Source organism: Hemiscyllium ocellatum, chromosome 16, assembly GCF_020745735.1.
Source record: "Hemiscyllium ocellatum isolate sHemOce1 chromosome 16, sHemOce1.pat.X.cur, whole genome shotgun sequence".
NCBI lineage: Eukaryota > Metazoa > Chordata > Chondrichthyes > Orectolobiformes > Hemiscylliidae > Hemiscyllium > Hemiscyllium ocellatum.
This window is the reverse complement of record NC_083416.1, coordinates 54099688-54106866: the sequence shown is the minus strand read 5'-3', so window position 1 is coordinate 54106866 and position 7179 is coordinate 54099688.

Below are 7179 nucleotides of genomic sequence, written 5' to 3'. Positions count from 1 at the left end.
GTGAGGAACTTTTGTATTTGCTGTTCACTGTCAAAGACTACAGAACCAAATGCTGAAGGCAATTTTTCTATTTTGATTCATCCATTTAATGAGAGTCTCGCATCAACCTTGGGTGGCATCCAACTGGTTCTTCAGTGATTTCAGGGTTTCGTCCACAGCTTCTGTATCTGGTCATTACTCTACACATTGATCACCACTGATAATTTTATCCTTGGGTTGTTTGAACATCTGAATGCAAATTCTACTCAAACAAGTTAAAGTAAATTCTGAGGTAAACTTTTTCTAAATCCAAACATCTTTGACACAGATTTGTCTGTTAAATGCCTTGTTTTCAAGATGAAATACGCAAGTTTCTCCATTCTTTTCTCAGAAGAATGGGGATATCTGTGTGATTATGTACTTGAATGCCTTTCTTGTTTCTTAGTACAAGACGACAATATAATATTTAAAGTACAGTTAATGTTAATCTCAAAGTTGATTTGTTTCCTACTTTGATTTGTGTTTCCTTATTTATGCTCTGTAATATGACCTTTTGTTCACTTCAGACTCATAGAATCATTACAGCAAGTCTGTAGTCATTTATTGCATTATGTCTGTACCAGCTGTCTATGAGCCTTCTCCCTGTATCCTTCCAAATCTTTTCAGGTAACTATCCAATCTTGTCTGAAAGCCATGATTGAATTTGTCGTCACCATTTTCTCAACATTGGCTAAGTAAATTTAATGTTGTGTTCCTGGATGTCTTAACTAGTTCAAAGTCCATCTTGGAGTAGCCTCACTTTCTATATAATGAACTTATTATGATCCCAGCTTATGTGAATGAGTTATTTTGCAAAAATTAATTTTGACTTAATCGAGCAAGTGAAGAAGTTAAATAAATTGTTGAATTGTGGTTTTTGTAAGGAAGAAAACCATATTGCCCAGGGCAACATTTATGGGTTCATTGCTCATTTATGGCTGAGGCTAAATTAAATTTAGGCTGACGGAAGTAGAAATGAGTTTGAAGTGGTCACAGATTTACGGAAAGATTTTGCCATGTTTTAAGTGGTTAAAGTTCATAACAAAGTGTGTAAAAGTCTATGAATATGTGTAATATGTTTCTTAGTTTCTGTAGTTGGTTTTATAATCTTGTACTATTTCAATTTTCTCAGATGTATAGCTGTGAAATGTGGTACATGGCAGTTAATCACTAGGCAGTGACACTACGTACTCTAAGGATTTTCATGTATTTATTTACCGGTGCTGCCTTATTTTGGTCATGTTGCGGCTGTACAGGACATTGGTTAGGCCACTGTTGAAATATCGTGTGCATTTCTGGTCTCCTTCCTATCGGAAAGATGTTGTGAAACTTGAAAGGGTTCAGAAAAGGTTTACAAGGATGTTGCCAGGGTTGGAGAATTTGAGCTATAGGGAGAGGCTGAACAGGCTGGTGCTGTTTTCCCTGGAGTGTCGGAGGCTGAGGGTTAACCTTATAGAGGTTTACAAAATTATGAGGGGCATGGATAGGATAAATAGACAAACTCTAGTTCTGGACTCCCCGACCCCAGAGAAAAGAGGGCATAGGTTTAGAGTGAGAGGGGAAAGATATAAAAGAGACCTAAGGGACAACTTTTTCAGATAGAGGGTGGTACGTATTTGGAATGAGCTGCCAGAGGGAAGTGGTAGAGGCTGGTACAATTGCAACATTTAAAAGGCATCTGGATGGATATATGAATAGGAAGGGTTTAGAGGGATATGGGCCGGGTGTTGGCAGGTGGGACTAGATTAGATTGGGATATCTGGTCTGGATGGACGAGTTGAAGCGAAGGGTTTGTTTCCGTACTATACATCTATATGACTCTAAGAAATCTATGCCGTTGGTAAGGTAAGAGTCGAACTGTTATAACAGGGATGATCTTACAAAGCAATTAGCATTTTAAAAAAATGAATCAGGAGGCAATAGGAAGTGACGCTACTAAAGATGGCTATTACATTAAAAGAAACCAACTGGGAATTTAGCAGAGTACTGTCCAATCCAAGAGTAACCATGGACTAATGAGTTAATTGGAATTCAGAATGTCTCTGATCATATATTGGGTAAAGTGGCTTGCTAATGAAGCCTAAGGGTTTTCATACACAAGAAGGGAGACTAAAGATGACAGGAGAATGTCAGACAACAGAAAAAATAAGTGTCCAGTCAACCAGTGTCATGAACTGATATCTTAAAGTGGATGAACTATAAACCACTGCTCTTAAGTTTTACTTTTGTACTTGTAATAAACTTAATGAAAACATTTCTACCTGGAATAAGTCTTGTAACTAATCAGGACAAGCAAACTTTTAGATTGGCTGTCTCCAAAATGAACCTATAATTACAATTGACATATGACTTTGATCAGATGGGCAGAGTCGTTTAATTTAGATAAATGTGATGTGCTGCATTTTGGGAAGGCAGATCAAGGCAGGACTTGTACTCCTAATGCTAAGGTCCTGGGGAGTATTGCTGAACAAAGAAACCTTGGAGAGCAGATTCATAGTTCCTTATAGTGAAGTGGCAGATAGACAGGATAGTGAAAAGACTGATTGGTACACTTGCCTTTATTGGTCAATGCATTGAGGAAAGTAGTTGGGCAGTCATAGTGTAGATGTACAGAACATTGGTTAGGACACTTCTGGAAGACTACATTCAATTCTGGTCTCACTGCTGTAAGAGTGAGGTTTGGAGCAAAAGGCAGAGGCTGAATAGGCTGGGACTATTCTCCCTGGAGTGACTGAGGCTAAGGGGTGGGGTGACCTTTTATAGAGGTTTATCAAATCATGAGCTCATGGTTGGGGTAAATAGACAAGTCTTTTCCCTGGATTGGATGAGTTCAAAACTAGAGGGCATATGTTTGGTGAAAGGGGAACAATTTAAAAGGGATCTAAGCAACAACATTTTCATACAGTGATTGGTGTGTGTATGGAATGAACTGCCAGAGGATGTGGAGGAGGCTGGTACAATTCCAACATTTAAAAGGCATCTGGACAGGTAAATGAATACAAAAGGTTGAGGGGGATACAGACCAAATGCTGGAAATGGGACTAGATTAATTTAAGATATCTGGTCAGCACGGACAAGTTAAAACAAAGGGTCTGTTTCCATGCTCTATGACTCTTGAGTAAAAGGAACCTCTGAAACTTAGACAGTAATACTGAATACTTCAGATGCCAGAATGAAACTTGGCTCAGTAGATCATAAGTTTTATTTTGGGGTATCTTGGTTAGTCACTAAACACATTTACACAAGGTTGCCAATATTCTTGAACAAGACATTGCACCCTTCTTGTACACTTATTGTATATAAAACCAGAACTACATGTATTACTCCACCCAAAAGAAATATTACTCCTATCTTAGCTCTTTAATCTTTAACCTTACAGTTCTCCCTGGACTGCTGAAATATGTGATTTTAGTTCAGTTTTGATGGCCTAAGTCTCCAATTCTGACAGTTTGAGAACATCTATACAAACTAGGTGGCACTGTGGCACAGTGGTTAGCACTGCTTCCTCAGTGCCAGGAACCTAGGTTCCATTCCAGCCTCTGGTGACTGTCTGTGTGAAATTTGCATGTTCTCCCCGTATATGCTTGAGTTTCCTACTACAGTCCAAAGATGTGCAGGTTAGGTGGATTAGCCATGCAAAATGCAGGATACAGAGATAGGCTAAGGATGTGGGTATGGGTGGGATACTGTTTGGAGGAGTGGTGTGAACTCAATGGGCTGAATGGCTTGTTTCCATACTGTAGGGGTTCTATTCTATGAAATTGTCATAGAAACCTAGAAAATAGGAGCAGTGTTAGGCCCACTTTACCCTTCAAGCAGATTGTCATTCAATGTGATCAAGACTGATCCTCTATCTCAATACTGTATTGCTGCTTTTTCCCCATATGCTTTGATGCCTTAAATGTCTTAAAAAAAAACTCAGTGCTGACCTCCACAGACTCTTTTTTTTAAATCCTACCCCTAAATAGTCTATATCACATCCTGAAACTTTGTCTCGGGAAATCATCATCCTCTCACAGTTAATCTGTTCAACCCTGTTGGAATGTTTCATGTATCAATCACAATATCTCATCCCACAAGTCGGCGGCACGGTGGCACAGTGGTTAGCACTGCTGCCTCACAGCGCCTGAGACCCGGGTTCAATTCCCGACTCAGGCGACTGACTGTGTGGAGTTTGCACGTTCTCCCCGTGTCTGCGTGGGTTTCCTCCGGGTGTTCCAGTTTCCTCCCACAGTCCAAAGATGTGCGGGTCAGGTGAATTGGCCATGCTAAATTGCCCGTAGTGTGAGGTAGGGGTAAATGTAGGGGTATGGGTGGGTTGCGCTTCGGCGGGTCGGTGTGGACTTGTTGGGCCGAAGGGCCTGTTTCCACACTGTAAGTCTATTCTAAGTCGAGTGAATACAGGCCCAGTCGAACTAATCTCTCCTCAGGACAGTCTTGCCAACCTCTGTATCAGCCAAGTAAACATCCACTGCACACCCCCTATTCTATGTATATCCTTTCTTAGGCAGGTGTGCTCTCATCAGGGCCCTGAATAACTGCAGTAAGACATCCCTACTTCTGAACACTCATTGGCATTCATTGTAGAATGATACCATTTGCCTTCCTAATTGCTTGCTGCACCTGCCTGTATGCTTTCATTGACTGGTGTACAGTAGGTCTCTTCGTACATCTGTATTTCCCAATATATCTTCTTTTAAATAATAGTTTTTTGTACCAAACTGTATAACTTGACGTTTAGCCATGTTGTGATGCACCTGCCATGTTTGCTAAATCACCTTGCTGTTAGTCCTGCCCAATTTTGTAATTTCAGCAAACTTGAAGGTTTTGCATTTAGTTCCCTCATCCAATGTCATTTATATTTATCATGAATAGCTGGGGCCCCAAGTACTGATCTTTGTAGTATGCTATTCATCACTGCCTGCCACTCAGAAAAAGACCATTTGTCTCCACCCTGTTTCCTGTATGTCAATCAATTCTTGATCCATGCTAATATCCCCCCATCCCACTTCAATTTTTCTCATCAACCTCTTAAGGAAGATGTTATGATAATCCTTCACAAATCCAAATTCACCCACATCCCCTGGTTTTTCTTCATCCATTCTACTTATTACATTGCCAAAGAAGAAAAACACTGGTTGATTTGTTACGTATGATTTGTCTTTCATAAACCCATGCCGGCTTTGTTCAATTCCATTAATGCTTTCCAAGTGTTCTGTATTAAGTCTTTGTTAAATTTTCCCCATTACTAATTGATCTTTTGAGTTTATTTGGAATAACAGAACTGTGGATGGTGGAAAAGCTCAGCAGGTCTGGCAGCAGCTGTGAAGAGAAGTCTTGAGTTAACATTTTTGGTCTGGTGACCCTCAGAACTGATGCTAGCTAGGAAAATGTCAGTTTTTATGCAGAAGTTTGGGTAAGGGAAGGGATGAAGGGATGTGTAAGGAATGAACAATAGATAGAGTCAGAGGATCCCCAATTGAGTTGGTATTCTTCTAACTTACACTGAGCTTCCAGCCTTCTAGACTCAATATCAAGTTCAATAACTGTAGGGCTTGAATTCTGTTATGTCCTAGCCCCACCCCCATACACTGGACCTTGTGATCATATAGTAGAAAGTGAGGACTGTAAATGCTGGAGAATCAAAAAAAATCCCTAATGAAGGGCTTATGCCCGAAATGCCAATTCTCCCGCTCCTCGGATGATGCCTTATCTACTGTGCTTTTCCAACAGCACACTCTTGACTTGTGATCATATAGTCTGCTATTACACACAACCTTTTGTTAGCCGCTAACAGTCTCCATTAACAGCTATTCACCCTCCTAGTTGGATTGTTATCCACTCCTTTGTCCAACTGTTCTCTCTTTGACCCCTCTCCCCAATCACCTGTTGTTTTACTCCTTTCCCCTCCCATTTAAAAAATGACATTTTCCAGTTACCATCAATTCTGAGGAAGGGTCACTAGACCCAAAACATTAATTCTGATTCTCTTGACAGATGTTGCCAGACCTGCTGAGCTTTTTCCAGCAATTTCTGTTTGATCTGTTATTCTCTCTTCTCTCCCTCCCTCCCTCCCTCTTTTAAATAGTGAGGTTACATTTGCCACCCTTCAATCTGTAAGAACTGCTTCAGAATCTGTAGAAGTTTGGAAGATGAGCACCACTACATCCAATATTCTCAGGGCCACTTTCTTTACTACTTGGGGTATAGATTATCACACTATATTGATTTGTTAGCATCAGCCTTTAATCCTAATAATCTCTCCAGCATCATTTTCTTGTGACTTCTGATTTTATTAAATTCTGCCCTCACTAGATGCTTGGCTCTTCAATATTTATGGGATATTACTTTGTCCTCTTCTGTGAAGTTGAAATGAAAACATGTTCAATTCTTCTGTTTCTTTGATCCCGGTGGTAATTTCTCCAGTTTTGCTGTATGGGATCCATGTTTGTCATCTTTAATCTTTTTCTGTTTATTTATTTGTAGATGCTTTTATGTTTTGATGTTCCCTGAAATTTTACTCCCACATTCTATTTTCCCTTCTGGATTACACTTTTTATCTTCTGCTTTGAAACTTCACAAAAGTCTTCCTCCTTCATGTTTTCCTGTATGTGTTAAACTCAGTAGTGTTTTTTTAAAATTAATTAACTCCAGTATCTGACTAGGCACTTAAATTGAATGTTTTCTTGGAAATTAGGCATTTAAATTTTCTCTCCAAATTGACTTTCTGAACTTTTCTTTTTACCTTTACAGAACGAAAACCAAACCCATCTACCTCAACTTTAACACTCCAAATTGTGTAATAAATATTAGTCTTTTATCAACCACCTCCCTTCCCCCAGGAGAAGAAACAAGTGTCCTTAGTAGTCATTTTTAGTTTTCTCTTTCTTATTTCAATGATTTTACTTTCCCTCACTTCCCCACTGTCTAATTCAACAGGCTTGAAATTCTGTTGCAACAGAGCCAGGAAATGGAGTATGTTAATCCTGTAAGCTTTTGATTTCTTTTACTTCTGGTTGTTCCAACACTGTCAATGAAACCAATATTTTTGAACCAGCTGGATCATTCCCAAAGATTATGTCCTTCTATAGGGATTTCTTGCACTATTCTGATTCCAAAATCTCGACTGACTAAGTCATTCTTAGTCTAACTCTTCTTAAT